This window comes from Pteropus alecto, unplaced genomic scaffold, assembly GCF_000325575.1.
Source record: "Pteropus alecto unplaced genomic scaffold, ASM32557v1 scaffold24, whole genome shotgun sequence".
Classification (NCBI taxonomy): domain Eukaryota; kingdom Metazoa; phylum Chordata; class Mammalia; order Chiroptera; family Pteropodidae; genus Pteropus; species Pteropus alecto.
This window is the reverse complement of record NW_006439192.1, coordinates 12,075,173-12,091,525: the sequence shown is the minus strand read 5'-3', so window position 1 is coordinate 12,091,525 and position 16,353 is coordinate 12,075,173. Positions and strand designations below refer to the sequence as shown.

The following is a 16,353-nucleotide window of genomic DNA, read 5'->3' as shown; positions in this document are numbered from 1 at the left end:
AGGATGCACATAGGAGTATGCCTCTGTGACGACTTCTAAGTACTGCAGATTTGTCACTTCTCTCTTGATGCTGGCCAGGCCAGACCAGTGTGGCTAATAGAAAGCATGTTGTAGGTCTATCATGCCTCAGCTCTTCTAGTAATTCGCCAAGATTGTTGAATTGGAAAATACCTACTGGGAGAGGTGGAGGTGTGCTTCTGGGGCCTTCTGCGAGCACCTGGGGTCACCTTTTGGGCTGCCTGTCCTTACCACCTTGAGGACTGGTCCCTCCCAGAAGGGGCAGCTGAACATGCACTCAATGTGGGCATCAGCTCGAACCCTGAAACGTCACGAAGAGTCCTCTTAACCTGACTGCAGTCCATAAAAATTCAGGCCTCAGATTAGGGAGCATGGAGACTTCGGTAATTAATTAGAAGCTATGGTAGTGCTTTATGAGAAATAAATCAGAAACTGCTAAAGGATCAATGTTTGTTTATAAAAGACAACTCTTCTTTTACAGTCATTCTAAAGAGAAAAGCCTGTGTGGCTTTCAAGACTAAAGGAACAGAAGTCAGAAAGGTCTGCCCACTCGGGTGCCCCTCCTGACCTCATCCTCATCAAACAGGCCACATCCTGGCAAAGTCACACATTTCTGCAGACCTTAATAGTCCCTTAGAATGTATGTCTTTTGTGATTTGGGTAGCATCTGATCTAAAATAGAAATTTGTCGATATCGTTGTCTTTTTTCAGAAGCTGTATTACAAGATCCTTCAGCCTGCGCAATGACAATGGCAAAATCAAACTTGGAACAATGTTTCGGAACAAATTCAAAATCTGTTACTAGCTTAGTTTTAGCTCCCACTTTCATATTGACAATCCCTATACGGTATAAAGACAATGTTCTGAAAACGTACTTAACACTCTTCTGGCATTCTAAGTGGATTCGTGATTGTAATTCTACTATGGGAGTGACAGTTTCCATGCTTACTTAATGAGAAAAATTGAAAGCTCAGGAGGTTTTGCCTTCCCTAGAAATTACCGATGTTAAAGAGCCACTTTAATTAGAAAGGATTCACTTAGGTATAGTGCATTAATGGAGGAAAGTTAAAAATAATCTAAATGGAGAGGGCCTGAGTTGGTCAAATGCTAGAGAAAAAGTCGTTGTAACGTCAGCTCTATCACAAGAAAAACCTGCAGGGTGAGCATAGCGTAGCTGCCACTGTCCCTGTGACTTCACTGTCATCCCATGAGGTCCAGTATTTGTGTGGAAGTGAAGTGGTAGGGTGGAGGAGGAATTAAGAATATGACTTGGAAGCCCTAAGGTCCTGAGGGCAAGTCCTAGTTCTGCCACTGTCTAACCAGCAGTCCCTAACCTTTTTGGCACCAGAATCTAATGCCTGATGATCTGAGGTGGCGCTGAGGCAGGTGATGCCAGCGCTGGGGAGCGGCTGCAAATACAAATGAAGCTTTGCTCCGTTACCCGCCACTCACCTCCTGCTGTGCGGTCCGGTTCCTAACAGGCCACAGACCATTTACTGGTCCGCAGCCTGGGGTTTGGAGACTCCTGGTCCAGTCTCATCATGGAACATGTCTGTTCCTAAAACCTAACGTTAAATTATGTGAAATGGGTTGTTATTAAAAGTGGTCTAAATTTTGAGTTCAATGTTAGATGAGTTTCTATCTGTGCTAGTATTTAGTTTAACTGACCAGATTCCAGGGCTCTAAGAATCTTCAGATGATCATTTCAGAGAGAAAATACAGGCCATGATTTTCCAGGACCCTAGAGATAAGCAGTGTTTGAACATGAAACCCAGAGAACATTTCTGCTTCCCAATACAATTTTTGTGTACTATAAAAAGAAGTTTAGTTTTACACTACCAAGAATTTTATGACCTATACTTCCCCTATCTCTGAAATGGAGTAGCGTTCATACTGATCCTGTTTAGATTGTAAAATTGCCTTTGTATTATAATCTTATAATGTAAAAACTGAAAGGCTCACTGTAAAATGTAAACACAATAACAAAAGTATTGGAAATTCTATCTTTTTCCTCCTCTGATCTGGGGAAATGAGGCCATTAGCCCTTTGCCTCGTACCTCCCCACTGTGCCCAACTCCTGAATAAACAGCTTAGCCCATCTCTAAGGGGTAAGTCCTCTGGTCACGTGCCCTAGAAGCCAGACTGATCTCTGAGTCTCCACCATGTTCACATTCGGTTGGTGGATGGTATTAGTGTGTGTCATTAGTCTCAGAAGTCCTGTGCTAAATAAATAGGTACTAAAGTCAAATTTTAGACCAATTTTAATAAAAACCCATGTCACATAATTTAAGGTTAGAAATAGCTGTGGTTGATCCTTTTCAGTATCAAGGTATTATTTATTTTAATCACTTTTATGGAAATTTCTCTAACATATACCACATACTTTCTAAGTAGTCCACAAATAACGCATTTTTATTGATAACATTGGAGCTAATTATGACAAATATTATAGAGCAGCAACGTTCACCAAGGTTTAACGGAGTGTCTGCATCTACACTAAGTGACACTAAGTTTTGAGTACTTAACTATTTCTCAGCCCTGCCTTGCTGTTGGCAGTCACTTCTCACTCTGTCTCCTCTTCTATTTTCAAATTTTCTGCTTTTGGTTGGCTTTGGGCTTAAAAGAAATCAGACAACTAAATCTTTTGGAATCCTACCTAAAATATGGGGGGGGAAAAAAAAAAAAGAAGACTTTCAGATCATGAGAGGGGTCAGCTTTGGATGAACCAGTTTGGTGAGATCTGTATCGACCACTCTCAGGCCTTCTTGGTTCTGAGTCTTGATCTGGATGCTAGAAAAGGCTCGATGCACCTGTGACCTCCTGCTAAGTCACTGGGCACTGGCCCTCCGTTTTTTAACCTTTTGCTTTTTAACCAGAGCTTCGTGACGCCAACTCCTTGCTGTGTGTTCACTTCAGTGCTACTTTTGTTTCATTTATACTGAGCTTCTAATAGCTGGGATCCTGTAGTTCCCTCCATTGTCTGCAGCAACCCATACCTGCTTAATACCTATGAAAACCAATGCAGGGATAGGGTTTGATTGTTTACATCATGCGCAGAACTTTCAATTCTAAGTGCCACGATTATGAAAGCTGCACAGAAGTAGGAAATACACCAGTTGAAAGAATGGTCTAATTTGCAGGCAGCTTGCACTGTATTTTATAAGAATATGCTTGACATTTTAAGCTTTCTTGTGGCAGTAAATTGTACTTCTCCTAGCAGCAGGAGTTATTAAGTCTGTGCCCAGAATAAACCAGACTGTTTTGGAAAGTTCAATTTTTTCAGTTTTCAGACTCCATTTTATGACTGTGTTTGTTTCTTCTGAGATAAGCCTAGAAGGATACACAGCCTATTATTTCTAATTTAAAACTATAAGTACCGTTTTTAACCTTTTAAGTGTTTCATCATAAGCTACTTTAAAAAAATTAAATAAGAGTTCTGAGGCTAAATTAAAAAGTCAAAAAGAATTAAGACAAAAGACTTAACTTGAAGCTCCTATGCAAGATGAAAATACATCTTGGTGCTGGTTTGTTAAGATTAAGACTGTTAAGAATACAATACTTAATGGAATCTAGGATACTATCTTCATGAGCTGAATGTTTGTGTCTTCCCCCAAAATTCCTATGTTGAAGCTCTGACCTTCACTGTGACTTTATTTCGAGATAGGACCCATAAGGGGTAATTAAGGTTAAATGAACTCATAAGGGTGGGGCCCTGGTTCAATTGGATTAACATCCTTATAAGAAGAGACCCCAGAGAGCTCTCTCTCCACGTGCACGCTGAGGGCAGGACACGTGAGGACAGTGTGAGAAGGTGGCCATCTGCAAGCTGAGAAGCGGGCTATCACTGGAAACCAGATCAGCTGACTCCTTGATCTGGGATTTCCAGCCTCTAGAACTATAAGAAAATAAATTTCCATTGTTCCAGGCACCTGGCCTGTGTGTGGTCTTTTGTTAGGGCAGCCTGTGCTGATTAAGATACCAACTATTTTGTAATAAGCACAATTATTTTACTAAGAAAGTCAATGATATGCCATCAACTATGAGATGCACCTCATTTTCAGTGATGCTGAAACATGAAATGTTAAAAAGGATGAATATAAATTTTTGAAAAATAGTTTTTATATTACAAAAAATAACTCATATGACAATAATGACCTGAGGTTTTCAAAGTAGCTTCTCTTTACTAAGGCCAATACTCTACTTCAATCATCAGATCTTTGTTGTACGGCCTCTCCTAAACTGTTAAAATATAAGAAGGTGAACAGCTCATGCATGAACAGAGTCAAACATGGGAAAATAGATAGAAATCCAAAACTTTTACTGGGAACTTAGTCCAATTTCCCCTGAAAGCCTGAGATATTGACAAATATATTGACAAAGAGTGCCTTATCAGGCTAACTCTGCTCCTACTTCACTAAGAAAATGTATATTTCTTCAATTTCCTTCCTTCTGACCCAAAAGCTTGTACATCTCTTTTGTTTCAGAATTATCAGAGTCAAAGGCTACCGTCTCTCCTCTGTTGATCTTATCTTTTCTGGGACATTAGTGTATCCTTTCTCTTTCCATCTTTAGTCTTTCTTCCAATGGCCTCTGCTCCTCAGCCAGTTCCTTCTCCTCAAATAGAAACACAAAACCACATACAAATACAAGCCATTCCAAGACCTTGCTTCTGCCTTCAAGCTATAGCCTCCTCCTCTTTCTTTCATTTACAAGAGGTGACTATAAGGCTTGCCTACTTCCTCCCTCGTTCTCCTCTCTACCCACTACGGCTTGGCTGCTCTATGACCCCACTCTATCTCATGAGTCTCTTGGATTTTCCTGACACATGCTTCTATCACTAAGATTTATAGCAACATCGCCCTTGAGGAAAACTATGATTGAATTCCACAGGATGATCATTTTGCTGGCACCTCTGGGACTGATGATTAGCACTTGGACTGGAATGTACTCTTTCTGAAGCCACTGACCATTCGGCAAGCAAAAAGCCTGAAACAACTTGCGTTCTGCTCAAGTGAAGGATTTGTGACGCTTAGAAAAGCATGAGGAAGGTGGATGCAGAGTGCAAGGCTGACAGAGAATAGCATCATGCTGAGGTGGTGGGGCCAGGAAATTATTAGCTGTGCGTGAAATGATGTTTAAGCTCTAAGTAACAGTCAGTGAAAACTAACGCCACTGATGTCACTTACAAATACTTGAGAGCCAATCAGTAAAGAAAAGAAAACTTTATAATTAATTTCTTAAGGACTAAGGACCAGAATCCATGTATATTAATTCTACAAGCCCAGAGGTCTACCATGTCACAACGCAGTTTAGTTTTAATAAACAAGTCCAGGGAAACAGGAGTTACTGTCACAGCTTTTTCTAAAGTAGCTGCTACACAAAATATTCGATAACCTGTATAAATGCTTTACAGATTACTAATTACATGTAAAAAAATTCATGTCAAAATAGAACACAATTTTTCTCCATTTTTTATTATTCAATTATTCTTTAATTTCCTGTTTGAATGGATCCATCATAAAACATAGAGTACTGGGAATAATAAAACACCAAACTATGTAGTTAGACGTTTATAATCTGACAATTGAGTCAGTCCACAGGGCATAACTTGCTTCCAGCATAGAGACCTGCAGTGTTAAGTTCACCTGCTTTTAGCTGCATGAGTGATAGGATTTCTAACAGCTTCTGTTTTTTTTTTTTTAAAGATTCAGTACCATTCTAAAGTGGTATACAATACATAAATCCATCAGTTTCTTGCCAGAATATGTCATCTTAATGAGAATAAAAAGTTTCTGTATGCACATACTGCCAATACATTTCCAAAGGCCCAAATTTTAACAAGTAGAATAGACAAATTATCAGACAAAAGATCATAAATTACTTTGGCTGGGAAAAAATCTTTTAAAATATCTGGCTCAACATTCCGCTTGCAGGTTTCTATGTATACTGCATACATATGAGTGTGCACGTGTATGTATACAGCTTTTTTAAGGGAATGGTGTATGGTCTAGCTCATCTTCCCATGGTCAGGTAGTAACTAAACATTCTTTGCTAGCAAAACAAGAAGAGCTAGGTCTGCATTTCTGCCAACTCAGTGCAAAGCCTCAAGAGCTTCCTACGTGGAGAATCCAGTCAGTGTCTGCAGTAGGGAAAATGAATGGTAGGTTACAGGGCCTTGATGATGGATAGCTTTGCAGCTTCTGGGACCGGCATTTTCTCTGGTTTCAGGCCTTTCAGGGGATCTTGTGAGCCCTGGCCTAAGCCCTAAACCAACATGGAACTGGTTGGCAAGGAAGTATGTCATCTGCTCAGAAGTCTTAAGTACATCTTCCTCAACTGCTAAGAGCTTGGATGACATAGTAAGTAAAATAAGTCAGTCATAAAAGGACAAATATGTATGACTCCACTAATATAAAGTATCCAGAGTAGTCAAATTCATAGAGACAAGAAGTAGAATGGTGGTTGCCAGGAGCTGGAGCGAGAGGTAAAAGGGTAGTTATTATTTATCAGGTACAATTTCATCTTTGCAGATGATAAAAGCTCTGGAGATGAATGATGATGATGGTTGTGAACGTACTTAATGCCACTGCACTGTACACTTAAAAAAGGCTAAAATATTAAGTTTTATGTTATGTATATGTTACCAAAAATTTTAAAAACTCAATATTGCAGTTAATGCAATAATGCTACACAACTAGCATTATTAATCTTCAGTGACCCCAAGTCCTGGTTTGCCGAAGCAGTCCTCATTTGTGCTTCTTTCCCCATGGCAATAATTAACAGGGCCCCTTTCACGCTCAAAAGTGTCCCAGACAGAACAATAAATCACATGGTCACACTAGATGCATTTCGTAATTATATAAATCAGTGCATGGCCATCTGTATTTGCAAAGATCTTAACATTTGGAATGTGCCTACATTTTCTCAAATTACTCTAATTCTATGTCCTGTAGAATGTTATGGGCTCGGATTTTTTTTTTTTTTTTAACTTAAAACAACATGCATTTATTAGCTCAAAACTCTGTAGGTCAGAAGTTTGGTACAACATAGCTGGGGTTTCTGCTCAAGGTGTGACAGGGCTGAAACCAAGATATTGCCCAGCCTGAGCTAGATGAGCTGTCACTTAGAACCTCTGAGGGAAAATTTGCTTCCAAGCTCATTCTTGTAATTGAATTCAATTTCTCGTGGCCATGGGAATGAAGTTCTTGAATGGGAATGGGCTCCGCCTTTCCTTGCTGCCACCCTTAACATTTTTTAAAGACTATTGATTACTTTCTGAACATTAACTTAAAGCAGTTCTCTTTTCTTACAAACTCGTTATTTCTTTAAACATTAAAACCCTCTAACTTTCGACAAGCTCAAGTAATTATTTCTTTGGGTTAAAGGGAACTGATAAAAGATATAGTCCTAGACAGTTGCCATTTTTTGCCTCTCCTGTCTGCCTTTCTGTTGTTGTTTAAATATCAGCAGATATTCTTTGAAGTCAGATACATGTTTGTTTCAATTAACTCCACCCATTGCTATGTCACAGTACCTTTTCTTTGAAAAAGCCATGTTCTCCATACTTGTGACATAAGTTCCATATTACCATAACATTTTACCACTATCTCCCTTAGACCACCAGCCTCTCAACAGCAGAGCCATACATCTTTAGCATCTTGCACTTATCCCGGTACAACAGAGGTTCTTAATATCCACTTCTTGAGTCAATGAATAAACGTATCATTCAATAATTGTCAATATTCTGGCTTGATTCTCCTCAAATTTTGCTTTAAAAAACTGTACAAAAAAACCTCGTGCTCTCTCTGCTCACCTGCCTGCTTCAACTTGGCACGTCAATGATCTAACCAGGGAGTGACTTCAGATTTGGGTGTTCTTTTGGTTCACAATACACTTGGCAAATCAAAAGATCGTTTTGATTTCCAATCCATAAAAGAAGTTTTTGTGTCCTCCAACTTAATCTTCCACTAAGCTCAAAGAGCTAAAGACAAAATTCATCACTCTTATAATCTAGAGGGAGGAAAATCAAGGTTTTTTTTCTCAAATGTTTACTTGATTATGAATGGAAGAAAAATTGTGCCGGAGATGGGAGAGAAGCTAGCATTGGTGCAGTCATTAGTGTGTTACTATAATATAAAAAGATTAACATTAATTACTTCCTCTTACAATTAATCAAATAATATGATGTTAGATTCAAGCAGTTCTGTCCTGAGAGTACACTGTAAGTGAGGTTTCAGAACAACAACAGCCTGGTTGGGGCTCAAGATGAAAAACAGTTAATTTCTCTTAAAGTTGCATTTACAGAGCAACAGCACTATTGTTGTTTTGATGTGTTTATTTTTGTTGGTTTGGTGTAGAGTGGCTAAACTCTTGGTGTCATCACTGGACCCAAAGAACATATTCATATCATAGTGTCATTTACCCACTATTAATGTGTTAAGTGTAATTAAATTAAATTATAATTAAATTAAATTAAATGTATTACGTATAATGTATTAAATGTAATTCTGCATTTAAATGCTTTCGTCATCTACCACAAAAGATATCTGAATGGAGCCTTGCCTTTGTAGATGTAAAAATCAATTAAAAATATATGTGCAACAGACTGACAGATTCACTGAGTAACTCCATTTGTTTCAGCCACTCTTCTTTCATTTCCTAGCTCTATTTATCAGAGGCAAATAGAAAATGATTTCATTCAGTAATCGAGATTAATTCCTCGATGTGGTAATATAATTTCTAAGTGAAAATAAATGATAATTGATGACTTAGCAATAAGAGAGATCCAGTCATATCTACTTTAATCGTTTTCAAAACAGAAATCTGACAAGTGCCAGGGTATGAAATAAGTGATTAGAGTAAATTCAAGCATACTCCTATTTTTGATCTCAAATTAACAGGTCATTTCTATCTTTGCAATCCTTTAAAAAAGCACCGTCAAAATTATAGAGCAGAAAAGATTTGGTAGAAAGATAGATACACAGGTAATGAAAGAACCAGCCTGCCAGGAGTTATTATTTCTCTGACCAAACCCTGTTGCATTCTTCTTTTGTATTGTAATTCATTAAATGGGTAGGTTATCTGGGACTCTGGTATGGAGGACCGTTTGAAAAATCATTTTCCTGATATTTTACTTTGATTACTAAACTGAAACAAAGGAATATTGCTTCACATTCAAGTAGAAGCACATGCTGAGGCAGGCACTTGGTAATTTTTAGTTATTTATTTGCTTGATGCTTTCTCCAGCAATTTTAACTGTAATGACTATAATACCCATCTGTTTGAAATGAAAATTGGATCTTTTCTTGATTCTTACAAGATATCATCTACTTGCTTTGAAAGTCTAGTTAAATGTTACACACGATGAAGTATTACTCAGCATTCATTCCAGTCTCCTTCAACTGTGTATTCTTCTATCTCTGAGGCTGGAAAGCTACAAAGTACATTTCCCAGACTCTCTTGCAGCTAGGGTTCTGGGCTCAGATTAGGTTCTGCCAGTGAAATGACATGGATGACAAGCAAGGTGGAGGGTATCCAAGGAAGATGTTTGCTAGCTTGTTTTTATTTTTGGTAGCAGTGTTTAGTCACTAGCTACCTGGAGGGAGAGGCACTTTACAACAGTTTCTCTGATCACTGGAACACAGCTCAAACAGTGTGCTCTTGAGGTCAGCAGCTCAGGTGGTGGCTCTGATTCTCAGCCTCCAGACTGTGGCAACGATGGCAGCAGCCCTGGAAGCCAATTCAGTGTCCTGTCTAGGAGTCCTCCCTTGGGCTCAGCCTGGATCCTCTCCTCTCTTTTACGTTGCACCCGTCCCTTCCAACCTTCTTGTGAGTACCTAACTCCCACATTAAACCTCTTTCTGCTTAGAGTAGCTAGAATAGTTTCTAGACTAGATTAAAATAAGAGTGTGCTTGAATTTGCTCCAATCACTTATTTCATACCCTGGCACTTGTCAGATATCTGTTTTGAAAACGATTAAAGTAGATATGACTGGATCTCTCTTATTGCTAAGTCATCAATTATCATTTATTTTCACTTAGAAATTATATTACCACATCGAGGAATTAATCTCGATTACTGAATGAAATCATTTTCTATTTGCCTCTGATAAATAGAGCTAGGAAATGAAAGAAGAGTGGCTGAAACAAATGGAGTTACTCAGTGAATCTGTCAGTCTGTTACATATATATTTATCAGCAAGCTGACTGATACAAGAAGGAAAAGGGATGGATGAGAGTATTCAATGCACAAGACAGCAGGTACTGTCTGGAGAAAAAGTCAAAACGGAAAAGGCCTGTGTCCATCTGTCATATATGGTTATGCCTTAAGGAACAGGAAGGTCACGGACCGTACTATCCAGAACTACCCGAACCAGTGCCATCACTCCTTCGGGCCTAGGTTGAGGCCAAAGCATAATTACAAAAGCTGAGAAATAATCATGGAGACCCCGGGATAGAGAGAGAGACAAAAAAAAAACATTAAAGAAAAAATGACAAAGAGGGGCAAGAGGAAGGAAAAAGAAGGAAAGGGTGAAAGGAACAGGGAATAACAAAGCGAATACAACCACGCAGATGGTGAACAGGATCATACACCAGACTGCTCACGTGACCCTGCCTGGATAGTCCTGGAGAGCAATCCACCAAGGGTGATTGCTGCTTCCTGTCACTGCCCTGCTGGACACATATTGTAGAGCTCAGGGGTTCTCAACTATGGACTCAGGAAGTAAATCAGTCCCTACAGCTCTTAAATAGACACACAAGAGTCAAACTGGATAAACATATTTATTTTGTATACTTCCAGTTATCCTATAGATAGCCTATATATATATTATATATATATGATGTGTATGGTAGCTGAAAATACATAAACTATGTATTTTAAACAAAAATCTGTTAGATTAAAAAATTTAATGCAAATGATTTTAAAGTCACACAGCTAGTAATGCGAAGAGCTGACAAACTAGTCAATTTTGGTAAATACTGGTCTAAATTCTGACCAGCTAAAAACGATTGTAAATATCCTTTTCATAATTCAATAGAGTAGTATGAAAAGAAAGTCTAAGGTAGGCCGTTTACAAGGGAATTAAGAGTTCCGAGACTGTAATCCTTAACATAAAATAAAAGAAAATGTGCGTCACAGCCCCGCCCTACTGTTCCAGCCTCATTCACACATTGCCCCCCTCTTCAAAGGTACTGTTCTCTCCACAGTCCTCCCTATCAACATACATGGGCAGTGCATGCAAAGTCCCTGCAGGTGCTGTTCACTTGGCATTAAACATTCTTCCTTCCCCAAGGACCTTCCGTCACAACCCCGGTATCACTTCCTTAAGCAGGCATTCCTCCCTCCACATGTCAAATTCCCCGTTTCCGCCCTTGACATTTCCTGCATAGTACAGTTATACTGACATGGTACAGTTATAATAACAGGTTTGTCTATGTATTACCAGCAGACCTGTGTTCTCCGAGGAGTCAGGTCTGTTTGTCTTGCTGTTGCATCCTGAAGGCTTAGCATGGTGCCTTACGTGCCTTGACAATGCTGAACAATTGAAAAACTGAATGAATGTTATTGCTGCTTCATCCCCGAAGTCCAAATACTCCATTTCTAAATATAATGACAGATGTTCATTACCTTTTTAACTGTCCAGGGGAAAGTGAAGAATTACTAGGATTTCATGAGGGCCATACTTCTCATGGCATTAACAGAAATCAGTTAATCGAATGTTCATATTTGATTCTAGAATCTCCTCCCTCCTTCTATTATCTCATCATTACCTCCAAAGACACTACAGGTAAGCCTAAAACTTGTCTAAGGTGGAGATGCATGTTTGACTGTGTAAGCCTCTAACTCTCAAAGGCCACTGACTACTAAAAGTCTAGTGTATACAATTCTGTAGACCATAAGAGCATAATAAATATACGATGACAGAAGAATGATCCATTTTTTTGTTAATTATTCAGCAACCCCTCTGCAGCCCCCTAGAGATGATACTTAAGTCAACAAGTTTCTCTTTCTTACAAGACTGGTCACAATGTGCTGACAGCGTACTGAGCATTTTACACCAACTATGCCATTTGCTCCTCACAACCACCTTGGGAAGTATCATTATCCCCATTTCATAGACTAGGAAATGGCTGAGCTGGGATTCACTCGAGGTGATGGAGTGCAAACTCTAAATTCCTTTCCTTGCACGGGTAGAAGTTTCTTTTGGTGGGAAGTAAGGACCTGAATGAATGATGTCAGCTCCCTTTTGGAGACCTCTTAGCCAGAGGTCTATGCTATGCTTTCTCTCATGACATCAAGAGAAGAGAATCACAAAAGCAGAAGGACATTCTACTGGTCATTTAGCGTCTCGATATTTTCAGCTCTACCAGAGACCAAACTGTGCTAGAATTAGGCTTGATTGGATTACTTCAGTGTGTCCTTAAATAAATCCCCAATATCTTAAAACTTTCATGCCAGTCTTCTCAGAACACTTCCTAATTTATCTACAAGTAAAAATACAAGACGGCACCGACAAGTGCTGACAGCCTCATCGCAACAATGCATTATACCAGGAGCTAAATTATGAGAGCTTCACCCAATTCCGAATTAAAATACAAACCGGAACATCAACACACAGTAAACACAGGATTTAGGTGCATTTTTTCAGCATTGAGATCCTGTATCTTTCCAAGCTTGTCCGACCCTTTCTGCCTTCTTCCAAGCAGCGATTGCGCTTGCATCATAATGTGTTTCAGATTTTGGAAACTAGCTCTCTAAAAGGCGCGTATGAATTCTTTACAATGGAAATGCATATAAGTATTCACATATACACCTATAGGAAATACTGTAAACATTAATACCTTCACAGTCCTCTTAATCCCCAGTAAGATTTGGTTTTAGAAGATACACACAGAGATTTAAGATTGATTTGGGACAGACTCCCTACCCCTCCATTGTAAGGCAGAGTTAACCATGCAGAGAGCATTTTCGGTTTCATATCCCTCAGGTAAGTAAAATTTTATTAAAACCTTTGAACTGCCCTGGTGCTTTAACTATATTAAAACACACACACACACACACACGCATGCACCACACACACACACACACACACACAATTTCCAAAGAACATCATTACAGTAATAGAATTTTTCTAGAAATACGGTTTCTTTTGAATTAAGAGAACAGTCTACAGAGTACCCTTCTCAGATCTGACCAAATGCATTAATTAAAGCAGCAGCTCTCTCAGTTTCCTTAGTGAGGAAATGCTTTCCAACTTGCCAACATCTCCTTTAGAAGAAGTTGCATGCAATCTATGGCAATCATGGTGTCACTTTCATTCTTCTCAAAAGATCTTCCCCTCTGAGCTACCCCAAAGCTTCTCCTGCCAAGTGCGAGTCCTTTACACTGCATTTTCAGCCAGGCGTCAAGGACAGAAAAACCTACAGTCCCTCCCTTCGTTAAATTTCAAAACGAATTAACCATTTATTAGCCAGCAACGTCCAAGGATTCAGTAGGATTATGAGTCACATTAATAATAGTACTTTTATCCCTTGAAACAAGGGGTTAAATGTCAATCATTATCTGTAATATTGCCAATAACCTTAACCTCAAAATGATATATTCTAGCTCTCTGCCTACATAAAATGTTCCATGAACATTTAAATGCATGCATACCAACCAATATGTACATGTTTATAGCCTTACCCTCTTCCCACATAAAGCATTGCATGCTTATGAATATTATCACAAAGAACCTAGGTAATACAAATATATATATATATGAATATATATATATTCATATAGCAAACATTGTATAAATCCTACCATCCTGTTTTGATATTCTTTTTTAAACTATATTTTTGTCGTTCACTTTGACTATTTCAGTAAGTTCTTTCAGATCAACTAAAAATATATTCTGACAAACTTCTACCTTCAAGTTATCCCTTAGTTCACCGCCTCCCACTAGTTAAAAATCAATTCCCAAAAGATAGCTTCTAAAGGGAAAGATAGACATGTATTCAATGAAAATACAAATTCATTTTCACCTTTAAGACACTGAATATGTCCCCTGCAGCTCCCAGTTCTGATTTATCCGGTGTACATCTGAAGAACATTCCGCAGTCCCTTAATGCATGGCAGGCTCGCCTGTTTCGATCACGTCTAAGTTTTCAAGGTAAACAGGTCACCCTCGGCGACTAGAATGACAGAAGAAGCGCAGGAACTCACCCAGGAGGTCAGATCCCAGTCGCGAGCGCGCGCTCGCTAGGCGACCTGTCGCGCCCTCTCCTCCCAGTCGGCAGAGGGAGGGCAGGCGTAGAACCAGCAGAACTAGGCTGGATAAGAGGCTTCCCGCCGGTCCGCTCTGCAGACCATTGTTAGAGCCATGGTCGCCGCGCTTTCGGCACAGTATGGGGGCGGGAAGCGCCACCGAACTGAATAGTTGCAATGCTCTTCCGGAGCCGGGGAGAAAAAGCTGCTTTTGCATCAGAGCCAGGGGCTGTACCAGGTGTAACTTCCATCCTTTGACCTATTTTAGAGTGTGAGAATGAACGCAATTGGAAAAAAATAGACGGAGGGCGCGCGAGGCAGAGGGGCGCCGGGGGCGCGCGTGCCCGAGGAGGAGCGCGCGTGCGCCCGGGAGCGTATCTGGGCTTCCAAAGAGAAGTTACAGCCAGGCCCCCGGAGGCCTCCTGGGCCGTGGCTGGTCTGGCAGAGCTGGTAGGGTGGCCCCTCCGCAAGCTCCTCCTCCCGCCTTGGCCCGGCTCTGGCTTCGCCCGCCCTTCTCCAGGCGCGCCCCGCGCGGGAAGCGCTGCTCCTGGGGCTCGGGGGCCTTCTACAACAGCTAGGCGACAGCCCGCGGGCCCCGGAGCGCGGTTCTCCACCCCCATCGACATCCCCGCCTCCCTGACCCGCCCTCACCTCTCCCGAGGCGGTGCTAGGGCTCGGGCAGTCGGGAGACCGAGGTCCACGGCGCCTCCGGGCAGGGAGGGCGGACGGCCTCGGAGGGGTGGCGGGCGTGGAGCGGAGCCCGGGGAGTGTCGCCTCCCTGCTTAGTCTGCTGGAACGCCCCGCCCAAACGTGCCGGGAAAGTGAGGCTCTGCTGCGGGATGGGGGTGACCTTCCTGCCTCCTCCCCGCACTTCTCGTCTGTCCTTGCTGGCGTGGCCCGTCCTACTTGGGAGAGGACGCCAAGACGAGTACACCACACCTGACCCGCCCGGAGCGAGGCAACGCAGTACCTGGGGTGACAACAACGTGACGCTTTAGCGCATCTATTCTCATTTGATCCTTGCAACCACGTACTTCAAGAGAATTGTCCCTACCGGTATATGAAATAACCGAACACGAGAAGGGTTAAGTCCGAGGTGCCATTGCTTCGACTTCAGAACTTTCACTAAAACAGGATACTTAATCTGTTAAAAGAGTTTTGCAATACTAGCCCCATCTATAAGGAAGGATAGAACTTAGAAGGTTCTACCTAAAATTGGACGTAGATAACCTCCCCCGCCCCCGCCCCGCACACACATACACTACGTCTGTAACAGTAGAGTTAACTACTTTCTGCCAGGTCCTTAGCGTGATAATCTTCAACCTCTGTTATTAAACTCAATAATCATCAGGGGCCTGTGTACTTTAAAAGATACTAGTGCCCGATATTGAAAATTAGCATGTTTAGTAATTCCTGCCCTTTATGTATGAGGTTGATACTCCTGAGGTCCATGGGGGTGGGAGGACTTCATGTTGAGTTGTTTTTCTAGACATGGTTTTTTGTGGGGACCCAACTGTAACTATGTCTCAAATAGACACTGGTGTATATAAGGTATACTAAGTGGGGGTGGAGATCAGCATCGATTGTGATTCTGGAATCCTTTTCTAGTGCCACAGTATATCGGTATGGGGGAGAACCTTTGCTTGGGCATTTTTATTTCCATGACCAAGATAATCAAGTAGACATTTCCTTTTTTTCTATAAATGCCTCTTTTTTGCATTTAAAAAGAAAAACAAAAACGTCATGAGCCTGGTTTTACATGTTCTTCTGGAGCTGAATGGCAGCCCACAGAAGTGCCACTGCTCATTTTTTCCATTCAGTAGAGCTACAACAACCATATGTCCTTGGTTGCAGGATACATACTGGATGCTGTGATGTTCCCTGCCCTCTTCTAACAGTACAATAGGAGAAAAAGCATACCTAAATCGGTATAGTATAGTGCCTGGTACAGAGTAGGTATCTAATACATACTTGTGAATGGAATCTCAACAGAATGTGATAAATATGAAAGTAGCTTGGTTTAAATTCTGCAGGAAAACATTAGGGAAATCAGTTATAGGTGAGATGGTCAGGGAAGGCATCCC

The 16,353-nt window shown here is 40.8% G+C and overlaps 1 protein-coding gene across 1 annotated transcript in view; it reads right to left on the bottom strand.

Moving 5' to 3' along the window:
- The window catches only part of TRMT9B (tRNA methyltransferase 9B (putative)), a 42,424-nt gene extending 27,418 nt beyond the window's left edge, over positions 1–15,006 (bottom strand). The window contains exons 1-2 of the mRNA XM_006916351.3: positions 14,921–15,006; positions 14,047–14,196 (exon numbers count right to left, since the gene is read on the bottom strand). The gene's annotated coding sequence lies outside the window, so the exon portion shown is untranslated. The remainder of the gene's footprint in view (positions 1–14,046; positions 14,197–14,920) is intronic.
- Between the last annotated feature and the right edge of the window lie 1,347 nt (positions 15,007–16,353).